The sequence below is a fragment of the Molossus molossus genome, unplaced genomic scaffold (assembly GCF_014108415.1).
Source record: "Molossus molossus isolate mMolMol1 unplaced genomic scaffold, mMolMol1.p scaffold_m16_p_4, whole genome shotgun sequence".
NCBI classification, from domain to species: Eukaryota; Metazoa; Chordata; class Mammalia; order Chiroptera; family Molossidae; genus Molossus; species Molossus molossus.
The window spans coordinates 73,067,068-73,083,821 of NW_023425377.1; the positions used below are offsets into that span (position 1 = coordinate 73,067,068).

Below are 16,754 nucleotides of genomic sequence, written 5' to 3' on the forward strand. Positions count from 1 at the left end.
TTAAAAAATAATAATAATGATGAAAAGCAAGGACCTACAACTAAGATAGCAAAGTTATCATTTAGAATCAAAGGACATATAAAGATCTTCCCAGACAAGATAAAGCGAATAGAGTTCATCACCACCAAACCAGTATTACATGAAAGGTTAAAGGGTCTTCTTTATGAAGAAGAAGAAGAAGAAAAAAAGATAAAAAATAGGAACAATATTAGATAAAATAAAATAGAGTGATGTGAGACCGGTGCATATAGACATTCATAGCTACTGCAGCTCTGTGGACAGAGACCATCTCTTCTCCATAGCTGGAGTTTTTGGCGAGGCAGTGCAGCTGCTGGCGCATTTCTACAGCCCAGTTCTGGTCCGCAAATGCCTGGCAGCCATGGGCCATCTTTGCCCAGTGCCATAGCCGCAGCCAGTGGTCCCCGAGCAGACAGATGCTGCCCTCTTTTTGGCCTCCTTTTGCTTCTGATCGCAGGCCCAGCCCTGGGCTGGACCCACCCTGACAGAGTATTGTTGCGGAATATAAAAGCTGTTACCCTCCACTATGACCTATACCACCTCCCGTAGGCTGAATCCGATTTCACAGTTGAAATGTGTTGGAGGCACAGCTGGATGTGATTCTTATACCCCAAAAGTTATACAGTCCAGAACAAAGGCTGAGATGGTTATGATGTACAGTGAGAAGGTAAGACATTTAGATATAGCATACAAATTTGGAAAAACTGTGGTGAACTGCAAAGACTATGAATCCTCTGAAGACAAGTATGTACTAACAGGTTCCTGTGGCTTGGAGTATACCTTAGATTACACAGAAATTGGCCTGGAGGAATTGAGAGAATCTGGGGAAAAAAAACATGGCTTTAACTCCTTCTCTGATTATTATAAAAATAATTCCAGTGGCATCAGTGGACTGATTACCATCATGGTGTTAATTGCTATTGCCTTTGGAGTTTATAGGTTGTTCCTTGGTGGTGGTCAAGATTTTCCTCCACCATATTCTGAGTATCCTCCATATTCTCACCGTTATCAGAGATTCACCAAATCAGCAGGACCCCCTCCCTCAGGCTTTGAGCTAAGGTTCAAGGAGCACATGGTACAACGTCTGGTTTGGGCATGCTTTCACAGGACAACAAGGATATAAAAACTCAGGACCAGGTTTCTGTACTGGCTTGGGAACTGGAGGAATATTAGGATGTTTGTTTGACAGCAATAGAGCAGCAACACCCTTTTCAGACTCATGGTGCCACCCATGTTATCCTTCATACTCCAGCACAGGGAATAGTTGTGCTTACTCTCTGCTTCGTGGAGGTTCAGGCAACTATTCCAGAACAGCATCAGGATATGATGATACCAGAAGATGATAAGAAAGTAAAAAGTTGAAGTCAAACATTGGATACAAAATTTCTGATTTTTCATTGCTTTCTCTTTAAAAAAAAAAAAAAAGTGCTACCAGCTAACAACTGCGGAAAGGGAATATTAAAAAATTCTGCAGTGTTTGTTTTGTATAGCTTTTTGTATTTCATCATTTAATGAAACTAAGAGTTGATAATATGACAAAATACTTATGTAGAAAATTGTGTTAGTGTAACATGCAGATGTTTATTACAGTTTTTGAAAGTGATGATTACTGTAGAATGCTGAAAATGTATTACTTAATTTCTAAAACCTGTCGTCATGAGAAGCATTAAGAATAAAGGATTTATCCCTGATCTGTTTGGCTCAACGGTTAGAGTGTCAGCCCGTGGACCAGAGAGTCCTCAGGTTCAGTTTCCGCTAAGAGCATGTACTTCAGTTGCAGTTTGTCCCCAGCCCCAGTTGGGGTCATGTGGGTGGCAGCCACTCGATGTGTCTCTCTCACATCGATGTTTCTGTCTCTCTCTTCCTCCCTCTCTTACTCCCACTCTATCTGAAGATAAAGGTAAAAATGTCCTCAGGTGAGGATAAAAAAAAAAAAAGAAGAAGAAGGAAGGCTTTATACCAGTAGACCCTGAGTATATAAAATTTCAATGTGGTTTTTGTTCCTGAGTCATAACCTTATAAAAACAATAATATATTTGGTATTTGCTATTCTTCACTTTTATTTTCCCTTTATTTTTAGAGAGAGAGAAAGGGAAAGAGAGATAGAAACATCATTGAGAGAGAACATCAGTTGGCTGCCTCCTGCACACCCCCCCACTGGGGGTTTGGCCCACAATCTGGGCATGTGCCCTGACCGGGAATGAAACCAGCAATCTCTTGGTGCATGGGGCAACACTCAACCACTGAGCCACATAGGCAGGGCATGTTCTTCAAACATTTAAACCAAACTTTGAACTACTAATTATACTAACCTGTGGGTTTCGATTACTTTGAGTTTAAGAGCTTTGAATTCTTCTGTGGTGGTAGAGTTCTGGTGAATGTTACCTTTTTTAGGAAAAGGTAGAAAAAAAATAAGTATCTAGAAGGTTGTTGTGAATGACTGTGTGCTGACAAAAATTCTTGAAATCTCTTTATTCATTTCTTAAGAGGTAAATTCAAATGCTTCAACAAAGGTCTTCAATAGCAAAAGCATGCAATTCTCTGGAATCTCAAATACTGTTGTAGCAGTCTGTTTCAGTCTTACATTAAATTGACAGAAAAAATAAAAATAAAATATTTTTTTAAAAATATGAACAATACGCCCTGGCCGGTTTGGCTCAGCAGTTAGAGCATTGGCCTGTGGTCCAGAGAGACCCGGGTTCGGTTCCCGCTAAGGGCACGTACCTCGGTTGCAATTTGTCTCCGGCCCTGGTTGGTCGTGCGGGTGGCAGCCACTTGATGTGTCCCTTTCACATCGATGTTTCTCTCTCTCTCTCCCTCTCTCTCCCTCCCACTCTACCTGAACAAAAAATGGAAAAATGTCCTCGGGTGAGGATAAAAAAGTATATATATATGAACAATACAATGGCAATATATACATATCCATCAATAAGTGAATCTAAAAAACAAAATAAATGAATAAACAACAGAAAAAGACTCACAGATACAGAGACATTTTGACATTTGCCAAATGGGAGGGGTTTTGTGGTGAATGGGTGAAACAGGTGAAGGGATTAAGAAGTACAAATTGGACTTCCGGTCAAGATGGTGGCGTAGGTAAACGCAGTATCGCATCCTCCCACAACCACATCAAAGTTACAACTAAACTACAGAACAACCATCATTCAAAACTGCCTGAAATCAAGCTGAATGGAAGTCCTACAACTACGGAATTAAATCAGCAGCCACATCCAGACTGGTAGGAGGGGCGGCGGCGGTTCGAGGGGCTGGTCCCCCACCCACGTGTGGCGGATAAAAATCAGGAGGCTCCCGCTGCTGGGAAGGTCCTTCCTGAGGACTGAGGGGTCCCCGTCCCACACCAGGTGCCCCGCTCAGGGTTCCAGTTTCAGGAAGAGACGTCCCCATAACTTCTGGCTGGAAAAACCAGCAGAAACTGAGGCTCAGGGAAGCTGAAGAGGCTGGAGCCCCAGGCAGCTCCCTAAAGGGCCCACGCACGGACTTATTGGACTCTCTCCCTCTAAGCTTGGAAGGGAGGCAGCTCGAGGGGCACCAGAGACATTCAAGTGAGAACTGAGCTGTTTGGCACTGGAGCGAGGGCTGGAGAGGGGGCTTCCTCGGGGACAAACGTGTTGTAAGAGGCCTTTGTTCCTTTGGTGAGCCCTTCCCTGGGGCGGCAGACAGTCTCCATATCTGGGACTCCAGCAACCTGGCTCACACTGGTAGCCCCGCTCTGCTGACTCCCTGAGGCCCCGCCCCACCCCACACAACTTTCAAGCCAACCCAAGCTGTTGCCACTTGCTTAACCATAGGATTGGCCAGTCTTGGCTCCTGCTTCAGGTTTTTCCTAAATTCTTTAAAACGAGGAGCATCGGGTCTCAGCGAGCCCCATACCTCTCATTAAGTAATACACTGAAACAAACACAGGGAGGCAGCCAAAATGAGGAGACAAAGAAACAGGTCCCAAATGAAAGAACAGAACAAAACCCCAAGAAAAGAACTAAGTGAAAGGGAGATAAGCAACCTAACAGATACTGAGTTCAAAATACTGCTTATAAGGATGTTCAATGAACTTAGTGAGAACCTCAGTGAACTTAGGGAGGGCCTCAAGAGCATAAAAAAGGACCAGTTAGAAATCATGGATACACAGTTAGAATTGAAGGAGGCATTAACTGAAATAAAGAATAATTTACACAGCTTCAGTAATAGAGTATGTAAATCCAAGGAGCAAACCATCGATTTGGAATATAAGGAAGCAAAAAATGCCCAATCAGAACAGCAAAAAGAAAAAAGAATCCCCAAAAAATGAGGATAGTGTAAGGAGCCTCTGGGACAACTTCAAGCATGCCAACATTTGCATCTTAGGGGTGCCGGAAGGAGAAGAGAGAGAACAAGAAATCGAAAACCTGTTTGAAACAATAATGGCAGAAAACTTTCCTAACTTGGTGAAGGAAACAGACATACAAGTCCAGGAAGCACAGAGAGTCCCAAACAAGATGAACCCCAAGAGGCCCACACCAAGACACATCATCATCAAAATGCAAAAGGTTCAAGACAAAGAGAGAATCTTAAAAGCAGCAAGAGAAAGGCAGCTAGTTACCTACAAGGGAGTTCCCATTAGGTTGTCAGCTGATTTCTCAAAAGAAACTTTGCAGGCCAGAATGGAGTGGCAAGAAATATTCAGAGTGATGAAAACCAAGAACCTGCAACCAAAATTACTCTATCCTTGCAAAGCTGTCATTTAGAATTGATGGACATATAAAAACTTTCCCAGACAAGAAAAAGTTAAAGGAGTTCATCGCTACCAAACCGTTATTATATGAAATGATGAAGGGTCTTTTTGAAGAAAAAGATAAAATGTATGAACAAACAAAATGGCAATGAATACATATCTATCAACAATGGAATCTACAAACAAAATGAACAGGTAGAACAGAAACATTCTCATAGATACAGAGAACATTTTGTTGGTTGCCAGTTGGGAGGGGGGTTGGGGGAATGGGTGAAAAAGGTGAAGAGATTAAGAAGTACAAATTCATTGCTAGACTGACAAACCTCAAAGGGAAAGGGGTTGGGGGGGGTGGGAAGAGATAAACCAAAGAACTTATATGCATAACCAATGGACACAGACAATAGTGTGGGAAAAGGTGGGAGGAGGGCGGGAGTGGGGAGGAGGGGGTCAATGGGGGAAAAATGTAGAACATCTGTAATACATTTTACATCTAACAAAGATTTGAGGGGAAAAAAAGGAAGTACAAATTGGTAGTAACAGAATAGTCATGGGAATGTAAAATACAGCATAGGGAATATAGTCAATAATATTCTAACAACAATGCATGGTGTCAGATGGGTACTAGATTTATCGGGATGATCATTTAGTAAGTTATATAATGTCTAATTACTGGGGTGTACACCTGAAACTAATATAATATTGTGTGTCAACTGAAATTAAAAAATTAAAAATGATTTTTTAGCCCTGGCCAGTTTGGCTCAGCGGTTAGAGCGTCGGCCTGCAGTCCGGAGAGACCCGGGTTTGGTTCCCGCTAAGGGCACGTACTTCGATTGCAGTTTGTCCCCGGCCCTGGTTGGTCGTGCGGGTGGCAGCCACTCGTGTCCCTTCACGTCGATGTTTCTCACTCTCTCTCCCTTCCTCTCTCTCCCTCCCACTCTATCTGTACAAAAAATGGAAAAATATCCTCGGGTGAGGATTAAAAATGATTTTTTAAAAATTAAGTATCCGTACATTCTATGTGGATATTGAGAAAATTATGCTAAGTGACAGAAGTCTTTTACAGAGACAAGTTATGATTCCATTCACATGTAAACCCAGATTAGGGAAATCTAAAGAGTTAGAAAGTAGATTAGAGGGGGCCTAGGATTGTGGCTTGGAGGAAGTAGATGGAAAGATACTGAGAAGTGAAGTTAAAGGACACAGGGGTTTCTTTTTGAGGCAACAAAAATGTTCATAAATTGTGATGATTCGCTACTTTTGAATATACTAAAAACCAATGAATTGTACCCATTAAAGGGGTTCTTTGTATGATACATGTATTATATCTCAAATAAAGTTATTCAAATAAATAAATGCATTAGGAGTTTCGAACCAATGTGTTAAGGATATTAAAAGTTTTCAGATACAAACCACATTTATTTAACTTTGTTTTTTTCTAATATTAACGAAAATAGAAATTCAATTGTCTCGAGGATATCATAGTCATTTACAAAACCTCAAAAACATCTATTTCCTTCTTGTGTGAAATGTAAACCTGAAAGTTTATTGAACACATCTCAGGTTAGAGTTGGCTAGAGAAGAGTCCCTGTGTCCAAGGAGGGCTGGGTTTCAAACTTTCTACCAGAACCATACCTTGGGTTGACATGGGCTTCTTTAGCTTAAGTACCACATGTGTGGAGGTGGGGAAGTGATGGGTGAAAGCTTCAACACTCTAAGCAAAGATCACAATGAAGCCTGACTATTTATTACATATGATGAGGTCATTTTTAAATGGGTTTGTAAACACAGCTCCATGAGTGGCCTCGCCGCCTATGGCAATCCCTAACCCAGAATGAACCTCAGACCCTCTGGTCCCAGTCTGGCCTGGCCTGGCCTGGCCGCCCCTCTTGCTCAGGACAAGGCGTCCCTGTATCTGGAAACTGAGTCTGGAACTTCCAGCGCACACTGGGTCCACGTTCGGAAAGAGCTACCGTAAGACACCACTACCCCTTATGGGCCTGGAACAAGTTTTGAGTTAAAAAACAAACAAACAATACGACCCTGGTGGAGACGTGTTCCCGCCCCAGAGCGGAAGCTGGTCCTGCTCAGCCATCTGACTTGTTCCTCTGCTCGTCACTCAGGAATAAGGGAGGCGTGTTCTTGAGAACTGTACAATCAGGAGCACAGCGGGGCAGGTAGGTGGGGCGACGCTCAGCAAACCGCGTGGGTGCTCCTGGCCACGCCGGGGCGTGGGTTTCACCTGCGCTTAACCGAGCCCAGTGCCTGTGCTGCAGCGTCAGTCCGGGTGTGACTGTGCCGGCCCGGGAGCCGCCGGACGACGCCTGGGCATTCCAGAAGCCGAGAAATGGTTGGTGTGCAGAACCGGGCGTCCTAGGACGGGTCGAGAGTCTGGTGGCGGGACCTGGCCTCCCTCTGGAGTCTGCGTCCCCCAGGAGCGCAGCCCGGACCTCGGCCCCCTCCAGCTGTCGGTGTAGAGGCTGGGCTGGCAGCCGCGACTCCGGGCATCCTGTCCCATCACTGCGCGTGGCGACTTGGGCCGGGCCCGGAGTTTCTCTGGGCAGCTCTGCACCCGCAGGCCCGCGTCACCCCAGTTGGTGCGGTGACCTCCGGGAGTGTCATGGGGGGTGTGAGGGTACAATTGTGGCTCATTCTGAGGGTTTTATGCGTTGGAGGGGATGTGGGGTTCCCAGTCCCTCCTTTGTCCCCAGGGTACCCATTTTCTCCTGAGTTTTTCCAGTGTGTGGGAAGCAAAGTCTCAAATCCACGACCTTGACACCCCAGCCTAGCTCTTCCCAGGACTGGCAATAAATCCCTAAATTTCCAGAATATCCAGGCATTCCCAAACTTCAACATCTCCCATTCGAGGTACAGCATTGAGCATCTTGTCCTTAGTGATGCATTTCAAACAAACTCAATATCATAATTGCTCATCGTTTTCCAACCGTCAGTGAATGCCTCGTTTTTAAAGATTTACTTTTTGTTTGTGGATATTTTACATGAGAGGAAAGCCAAAAGAAACTACCTGGAATACACTGTAAAAAAAACCCTGTTCCTATATGCATAACCAGTGGACATAGACAACAATACTGTGAAGGGGGAACGGGAGTGGGGATGAGAGTGTCAATGAGGGTAAAAGGAGAAACATCTGTAACAAAAATGAATGAGTTGTGTTTTTTTAAATCCCTGCAACTATCACCTAAGATCTTTCCCGGGCACAGACACCTGTGGGGATAGGGTGGAAGTTCATCTTTGGATGTTCTCTTCTGTCAGCAACTACTTCTTCCTGAGTTTCTTAAAAAGATGCTTTCACTTTTTTATTTTTATTTTTTTATAATTAATTTATTTTTGTTACAGATGTTCCTCCCTTTTACCCCACTGATTCTCCCCCCTCCCTCCCTGCCCTGTACCCAGCTTTGTTGTCCATGTCCATTGTTCATGCATACATGCATGTAAGTTCTGTGATTTATTTCTCCCCCACCACCCCCTCTTCTGGGGATTGTCAGTCTGTACCCCACTTCCACGTCTCTGGGACTACCCCATTCCTCAGACTGTTATGTTCATTATATTCCACAAATAAGTGAGATCATATGATACTTGTCTTTCTCTGTTTGGCTTGTTTCACTTAGGATGATACTTTCCAGGTCCCTCCATGTAGTCTCAAAGGATAAGACATTTTTCTTTCTTACAGCTGCACAGCTGTATATGTACCACAGCTTTTTTATCCATTCATCTACTGATGGACATTTTGGCTGTTTCCAGATCTTAGCTATCGTGAATAATGCCACTATGAACATGGGACTCTAGTACACTGCTGGTGGGAATGCAGACCAGTGCAGCCACTATGGAAAACAATATGGTGTTACCTCAAAAAACTAAAAATTGAACTGCCATTTAACCCAGTGATCTCACTTCTAGGCATATACCCTAAGAAGCCTGAAACACCAATCAGAAAGAATATATGTACCCCCATGTTCATTCACTTTTTTAAAAGTCCATCTTGAACAATAAATGCGAGATGTATTTAATCAATTGATCTCAAAAGACAGTATAAAATACTTACAAAGAGCCAAGAAAGAGGTGACTTTTAGCAAAAATATATATATATATGTATATATTATTTCAGTGTGGACAACAAAAAGGGGTTCTTTGGAAAGTAACCTGACAGAGTGATCTGATCATAAATTCCTAACTGAGCAGATCATGGTGGGTAGTCATACCCAGGCCTGTAACTCTTTCTTTCTTTTTTTCTTTCTCTCTTTCTTTCTTTCTTTATTTATTTATTTCTCTCTTTTTGTATTTACTTATTTTTTAATTGATTTTAGAGGGAGAGAGAGATATCAGAATCCATGGGCTGCCTCCTTTACGCCCTCTGCTGGGGATCAAACCAGCAACCTGAGCATGTGCCCTGACTGAGAATTGAACCAGTGATCTCTTGGTGCATGGGTCAATGCTTAACCACTGAGCCACACCAGCTGGGCAGGCCTATAACTTTTTTAGTGAAAGGTTTTAAGCTCTCTTGTGCATCTAGGTTAACACACCTTTGAAATGCCAGAAATAATGCCCCTAAAAGGGGACATTAACCGTTAAGAGTGCACATAATCTTGTTAACTATCCTGTAATCCAGTCCCCACCTTTTTTTCCCCCACTTCCATGTAATCTTACTTACCTCCTTAATTTCAATATGGGAGGAAGGGAGAGAGAGATAGAACATCAATGTGAGAGAGAAACATCAATCGGCTGCCTCCTGCATGCCTCCTACTGGGGATCTAGCCTGGAACCTGGGCATGTGCCCCAACAGGGAATCAAACTGGGACTTCTCTGTCTATGGGACAACACTCAGTCCACTGAGCCACACCAGCCAGGCTACCTCCCTAATTTCAAATGCATGAAAGAAACTGCAAAACTGTTATTCTTGGAAGCATGTGAGATATTGCTCCCCAGCATGTGTTGTCAGTTTGGCTCAAATAAACTCATAAAAATTCTCCAAAGGTTTGGCATCAACATTTACTTGCTAGCTGGCAGGAATCCAAAGAAGCCCACCCAGGACCACCCCATAGACCCAGGTCCAGTGCTAGGTACAAATAAGGGCCCATTTTGCCCCACCAGCTCCTTGCTTCACATCAGGTGAATTTGGATGAGTTTCTCTCAGAACTGTGGGCCTCCTTGCTTTAATACCAGGCCATGACTTTATTTAAGCTGTTTTTAGAAAATCCTTGAAGTGTAACTCAGGGAAGGAGGGTGGAGAATGAGTCACTGCTTTCAATTTTGTTTTTTAATTGAATTGCTTACTGAAAGGCTCAACGAAATCTTTGTTGGTTAAATGAGAGACTCAACTCTCCAAAAGAGAAAGGGCATTTCTTCCCCAACCCAACTATTGGGGTAATGGTAGTTGTTCATATCCCTGAATCTGAAGTAGTGGAGATGAGCACCAGAGGTTGTCCATTGTGGTAACACAACCAAACACAGAGAAGCCAGTGGGATCCCTGGGGAGAAGGTCAGAGCACCTGGAATGGGTGTGGCCCAGGAGAGGGGCCGATGCCTTGAAAAGTATCACAGCTTAGGTGGTATCCAGTAAGCTCTTGCCCTTGCTCAGGTATTCTTAGGTGACTACTAATCCTTGTAGGGTTACCTAAGGGAAAATTTTTTCTAGGGCATAAAGTGGTCCTATAAGGATATCCATGGCAGCTGGCTTGTCTGAAGACATGCATGTAAGGGCTGATTTTCCCTAGAAGTTTGTTCAGGCCCTACAGATCTCAGAATTAACATGGGAAATTGAGTCTCCAAGCCCAACAAGCCCCATGGCAGTCAGCCTCCCATTAATACTAAGATGGCCAAGATGAGGATCCTTTGATACTTCTAAATTAATTTTTGTATGCACAATTAGAAAAAGCTACTATAAAATTAAGCAGAATGGAGGAAAACATTAAATTGGTCTCAGCTTCCATTTAGATAAATAGATCAACCTATGATGCTGTTTAGGTGTCAACCTAATTCAGGTATTAAATATAACTGTCCTTATTTTATTTTTTAATTCTCACCCAAGAATTTTTTTATTTATTTATCTTCAGATAGAGTGGGAGGGAGGGGGAGAGAGAGAGAGAGAGTAACATCTATGTGAGAGAGACACATCAACTGATTGCCTCCCACACGACTGGACCAGGGCCAGGGATGAACTGCAACCAAGGTACGTGCCTTGACCGGAATCAAACCTGCAGCTCATTGGTCCAGGGGCTGACACTCTAACCGCTGATCCAAACTGACCAGGGCGACTGTCCTTATTTTAAAAGGGGGAAAGTCAAGCCCTAGTCAGTGTGACTCAGTTGGTTGGAGCATTGTCCTGCACACAAAAAGGTCGAGGGTTCAATTCCCAGTCAGGGCACATACCCAGGTTGCACATTTGATTCCTAGTCAGGTTGTGTGTGGGAGGCAACCGATGAATGTTTCTCCCTCACATTGATGTTTCTTTCTTTCCCTCTCCCTTTTTCTCTCTCTCTAGGATTAAATAAATAAATAAAGGGGGGAAGGTCCCTTGGAACTTGACTTGTCAAAGACAGATATTAAATTGTAAATGCCTCCTTTGGATGCAACTGTTCTGTTTGCCTGTCTCTCTATATTGTAAATGTGAGATAATTTTCTACCTCTAGATAGTATTGTTAAAATTAATTTTAAGGCAAGTGCTTGAAAGAACTGGGTACTGTAAAATTCTCAAGTAAACAGACCAACAGCTGTCATAGGGACTGTGGATTAGGGGGGCTGGGAGAAAATGATGAAGGGATTAAGCAAAAAACAAACAAACTTAAAGATACAACAGTATGGTGATTACCAGAGGAGGGTAAAGGGGGCATAAAAGGGATGGAAGGACACTTGACTTGGGGTGGTGAACACACAATGCAATATACAGGTGATGTATTATGGAACCGTATACTTGAAACCTATACTATAATTTTATTAACCAGTATCACCCCAGTAAATTCAATAAAAATTGAAAATAAATAAATACAATTCTCAGAAATACAGAAATTAACTCAAATGCTTTTCTTTCATTGATTTATTTATTTATTTTTTTAATCCTCTCTTGAGGACATTTTTGCATTTATCTTCAGATAGAGCGGGAGAGAGGGAGGTAGAGGGAGAGAGAAACCTTGACGTGAGAGAGATGTATCGATTAGTTGCCACCTACAAACCCCAGCTGGGGCCAGGGACGAACCGCAACCGAGGTACGTGCCCTTAGCGGGAATCAAACCCAGAACTCTCTGGTCCGCAGGCTGACACTCTAACCTCTGAGCCAAACTGGCCAGGGCTTAAATGCTTTTCAAGTTCATATGTTCTAAGATTAATCCTTACTAAATAAAAGCTAGCTTGTTGCTTTAAATAACACAGACATGTCTTTGTTTTGCCTAGGTTTTTCAAAAATAAGTCCATGTTAATAATGGCTTTTGTGTCTATGAAAAATATTTCTAGAGATTATAAAATGTCCCAGCTAAAGAGTGCTAAATGATTACTTCTTAGCCTTCAGTAGAAATTGAAGTTTTAAGGATTAAAATCTCAGTTATATTTTAGGAGTAACTTTGCAGTGTTTCAGAAAAGCCTTTGGAACACCTGAAGTTTTGAAATTGCATGGGAAGCATTGTAAAATAAGTGATGAAAAACTTCTAGGGTATATTGTACAGGTAAACAATGGTTGAAAATTAAGAAATAGTCAGAGCTATGGGAAACCCAAGATAGCTGCTTGGATCTTCTCTGCTCCCTGGCTCCTTATTTTTAGTTTTTTTTCATCCCTTCATACATGACAGTGCATTTAAACTGAACTTAGATGTAGGAACTTATGAGCTGATATTATTAAAAGGAGATATCTTACACTAATGCCAAATTGCTAACCGTTTTCTTTCACAGTGAGCTCCCAGAAAACAAAGACTTTAAATATGACCACCTGGAGATGTTGTTTATTGGAAAGGACATGTAATAAAAGACACACTCCAAGCTCATTGGAAAGGATCTTATCAGGCACCTAACTGGGATTAGCCATCTTCCTGTCTGGACATCAAAGACTCATTGAGGATGAGGAGCCACTGACACTAAAGGTACACAGCTATCCCAAGACATGGACAAGGCCTGTATGTATATCTACAGATTGATATTGAACTCAGAATCCATCTTGTTTGATTGTCTTTACCTTTCTGCTAATGATATTAGTTATAATAATAGTTGTTCTTTGGGTTTTTCCATATAGTCCAAATGTTTATGATGACTGAACATGTATAAGATATTTGTTAATACTCTTTTCATGGCTCATGTAAATGTTCTACTACGTGCGAAATACAGAAAGATGAGAAGGCGAAACTTGGATTGTGAGAGTTTATAGGATAGAGATGATTGAGAGTGTTCTTTCACAATGAAGGCCATAAGACCTGACTACTTTCACTTCCCTTTTTTGGGAAAGAGTCTGCCTCCACTCAGATCCCATCCCTAGTGGTCAACAAAACAACATCAGTACACGTAGTGAGACTTCCTAGGAATGAGCCTTCCTAGTGCTGAGAGACCATACTACCTGACCAAAAGGGGAAACTGTGGAGAAAAAAGGTTCAATGAAAAGTAACCTCACAGGGTTATCTGCTTATAAATTCCTAACTGGACAAGTCATGATGTGTGGTCACTTTAATTTCTTTAGTGAATTAAAGTTCTATAATTTCTTTAGGTTTTTTTAAGGCAGCCCTGCCCATTGTTCTTGTGCATCTAGGTTAGTTAACACACCTGTGAAATGCCATCCCTCAAGACAGCAATAATCTTGTTAACTATCCTATAATCCAATCTCTGCTTTTCTCCAATCTTCCTTACATCCCCTCCTTAATTTCAAATGTATGAAAGAAACTGCAAAACTGTTATTCTCACCCTAGCCAGTTTGGGTCAGTGGTTAGAGCGTTGGCCTGCAGACCAGAGAGTTCCAGGTTCAGTTCCCGCTACGGGCACACATCTTGGTTGCAGTTTGTCCCCAGCCCCGTTTGGGGTCATGTGGGTGGCAACCAGTGGGTTTGTCTCTCTTGCAATGATGTTTGTCTCTCTCTCTCTTACTCCCTCTCTCTCTCCCGCTCTATCTGAAGGTAAATGCAAAAATGTCCTCGGGTGAGGATAAAAAAAAAATGTTATTCTCGGGAGCATTTGAGATCTTGTCATCAGTCTGACTCAACTAAACTCTTATAAAAATTCTCCACAGGTTTGGACATTTCTTATGTTGATGCATCACTGCATTGCATGTGTTAAAATTTGTTTCTTTCCCCAGGGGTTGTGTATTTCTGAGGGCTGTTCATTACTTTTGGATGATTTCAAATGAAATCCCAAGGCTTAGATTTGCAACATGTGTTTAAGTATAATCAGTTATATACAGAGCAATTTCTTGGCATGGAAATAATAATGAATTTACTTTATTTTCAGAAAGCAGTAGATACTTGAGGGTTTTCTTGTTGAGCTAGCAAAATACCTTATTAATTTCCTTTACACATAAATACTGGGTTTAAGTGATTTTGCTGAATTGTTCAAACACTGGGTTTATGTAGTATTTAAAATATCAGTGGTGGTTCAGACCAACTCCATTGGGAAGCAGAGCTTGAGGTCAGTGTCACTAAACTAAGACCGACAACTGCCCCCTTTCCCCATCTCACATGCACGTGTGTGCACTCATGTGCGCATGTGCACACACACACACACACACACACACACACACATACACACACCTTGAGCCTACACAGGGAAGAACTTGAAGGCCCAGTTGCTCTTCCTGGGGAGCCTCCCTCTGTAGGTGTCCTGCCTGCTCACACTGATCATGGAAGGAGCCTTTCTATTGAGAGAAGTTACAGCCCTGGAAGGCTGGGGGTGCATGTGCGCACGGGGAGAGGGGTGTGATGGCCATTTCTCAGGTTTTTGTTGTTTCTCTGGGCCTGTTTATAGGCCTACACTGGGAGTTTTGTATCCACAGTGGAGGTGCACTCACAGTGTAATTCATGCACAATGGGAAAGTCTGTGAAAGTCAGGAGTCTGTGTCCAGGGTTAGGGTTTGTGAATTTTGGAGTTTATTTAGGTCAGAACCTGATACTGAATCCAGCCAAGAGTTTTCTTGGTGTGAGCTAAAGCCTGAGAGAGGGAGCATTTCCATTATTCCCCAGGGACAGGAGGGTGTTGGAGCTCCCAGACTTCATTCCTGAGGCAGCTCAGGTGTCCCTCCTCTTCTTCCCCAGGGACTGTCCCACTCCAGGGTTTGTGCCTCACCCTAGAGATTCTAGAATGTGGAACCTTCTGTCCTGTGGGAAGCAGGCTGCTCATCTGAGTGGATTCCAATGCTTGTGTTTCTTTCCTTTGGATATTTTTACTGACTGAATAGTGCAGCCTTTGGCTCTAGTTTCCCTGAGCACTTGGGCTCTGAAACTGTAAGATGATTGACGGATACGAAGTGAGGAAAGCAAGACAATTATGGAACCAAATAGAATTTTTGTTGCTTTATGCAAGAGAACCTGAAATATGAGCTGAGTTGCCCCATGTCCTTTTAGTCAGCATAAGACCTGAAAATTTTCTTTGTATGGTTTACACTTTTGTAACCATTAGTGTTTAAAGGACTTAAATCCTAGAATGGTTAGTAAACAATAAAGTATGGTGTATATAAATTTCTGTGTTTATTTTCAATAAAATCTGTAAGATAGAAAGGTCTAAGGTAAGAAGACTTCCTGCAAATACATTCTGGCCCCTCCAGCACCATTACTCCAGCCACTCCCAAATACACTTTTTGATCATTTCTTGAGCCTCCTCTTAGTGTTTCTTTATATAAAAACAAGCCATTGCAGCCCTGGCCAGTTTGGCTCAGCGATTGGAGCGTCGACCTGCGGCCCAGAGAGTCCCAGGTTCAGTTCCCGCTAGGGGCACATACCAAAAAAAACAAGCCATTGCAAATACATTTTTCTTACATGTGTTTGTAATAAGCTGTTAGACTCCACATTTTATGTTGTTTGCTGACAGCTTAAGCCTCCCCCTCCCTCTTCCCTTGTGTCCACACCTGGATGGGCTGGTGAGAAAGTGTGGGCCCCCTCCTCCAGCACTGGTTCCAACCCCACAAGCCCCAGTCTGTGTGCAGAACTCTCGCTCCAGCCACACCCTCAACCACAGTGAACACCCAGACCAGGCTCCTTTCCTTGCTTCCTGAAGCCATTTCAGAGCTTCTCAAGAGGCCGCCCTGCCCTCCCCAAAGGCCTCTGTTATGTGAGTTGTAAGCCTTTTCCTGCCTACCCTCTTGGCCACACTGGAATCAGTCTCAACATGAGAGCCACACCTCTGCAGGTAGATGTAACAGCTGGCTACGTGAGAGCATGTCCCGACATGACCACACTGTGAGTCTGTCTCCTCTTGCTCTCACTTGCTCACCTGCTCTGCTGCCTGGTGGTGGCCACCCACACTGTGGCTGCTGGGTGCTGGGGAGCTGGTGCTGTGAGCTGAGCTGCCTGTGTGGCACTGCTGATTCTGCCAAGCCTCGGTTCTATGTGCAGCCAACCAAGTGGGCAGTTTTGAGAATTTCTAGGCATTTGGGAGGTGGAGTATGGGATTGGGGATCTCCTTAAAGTGGTCCTGGGTTGTTGCCTTTGCTGGGATTTATCTGTGTGTCAGAATGATGCTGTGACAGAGGCTGGATTGGCCCCAACACACCCTGGAGATGGGGGTGGGAGGGAAAGACTATACCCTGTGAGAGAGGTGGGCCCATCTGGTGGTCACTCCTAAAACAGCAGTTATTTTCAAAGAAACAGAAAGAAGAAGACAAAAGGCAACCAGTAGGTGGCTGGGTGTGTCCACACCCCTGATGCCAGATGGTTTCCCAGGATCCTTAAGTACCTCTGCTGCTGCTGCCCAGGCATCTAGAGCACCAAGATCCTGACCCTTGGGGTTAAGGGGACAACACCCATGGCATCCTGTGGCATAGCAAGGAGATTAGTCCAAACCTGACTTCAGCTTAGGTCCTTGAACTCTAATGCAA

General features: G+C 43.3%; 1 pseudogene; it reads left to right on the top strand.

Moving 5' to 3' along the window:
* Positions 1 to 366: 366 nt before the first annotated feature.
* Positions 367 to 1,361, top strand: LOC118643864 (annotated as a pseudogene).
* The last annotated feature ends 15,393 nt before the right edge of the window (positions 1,362 to 16,754 follow it).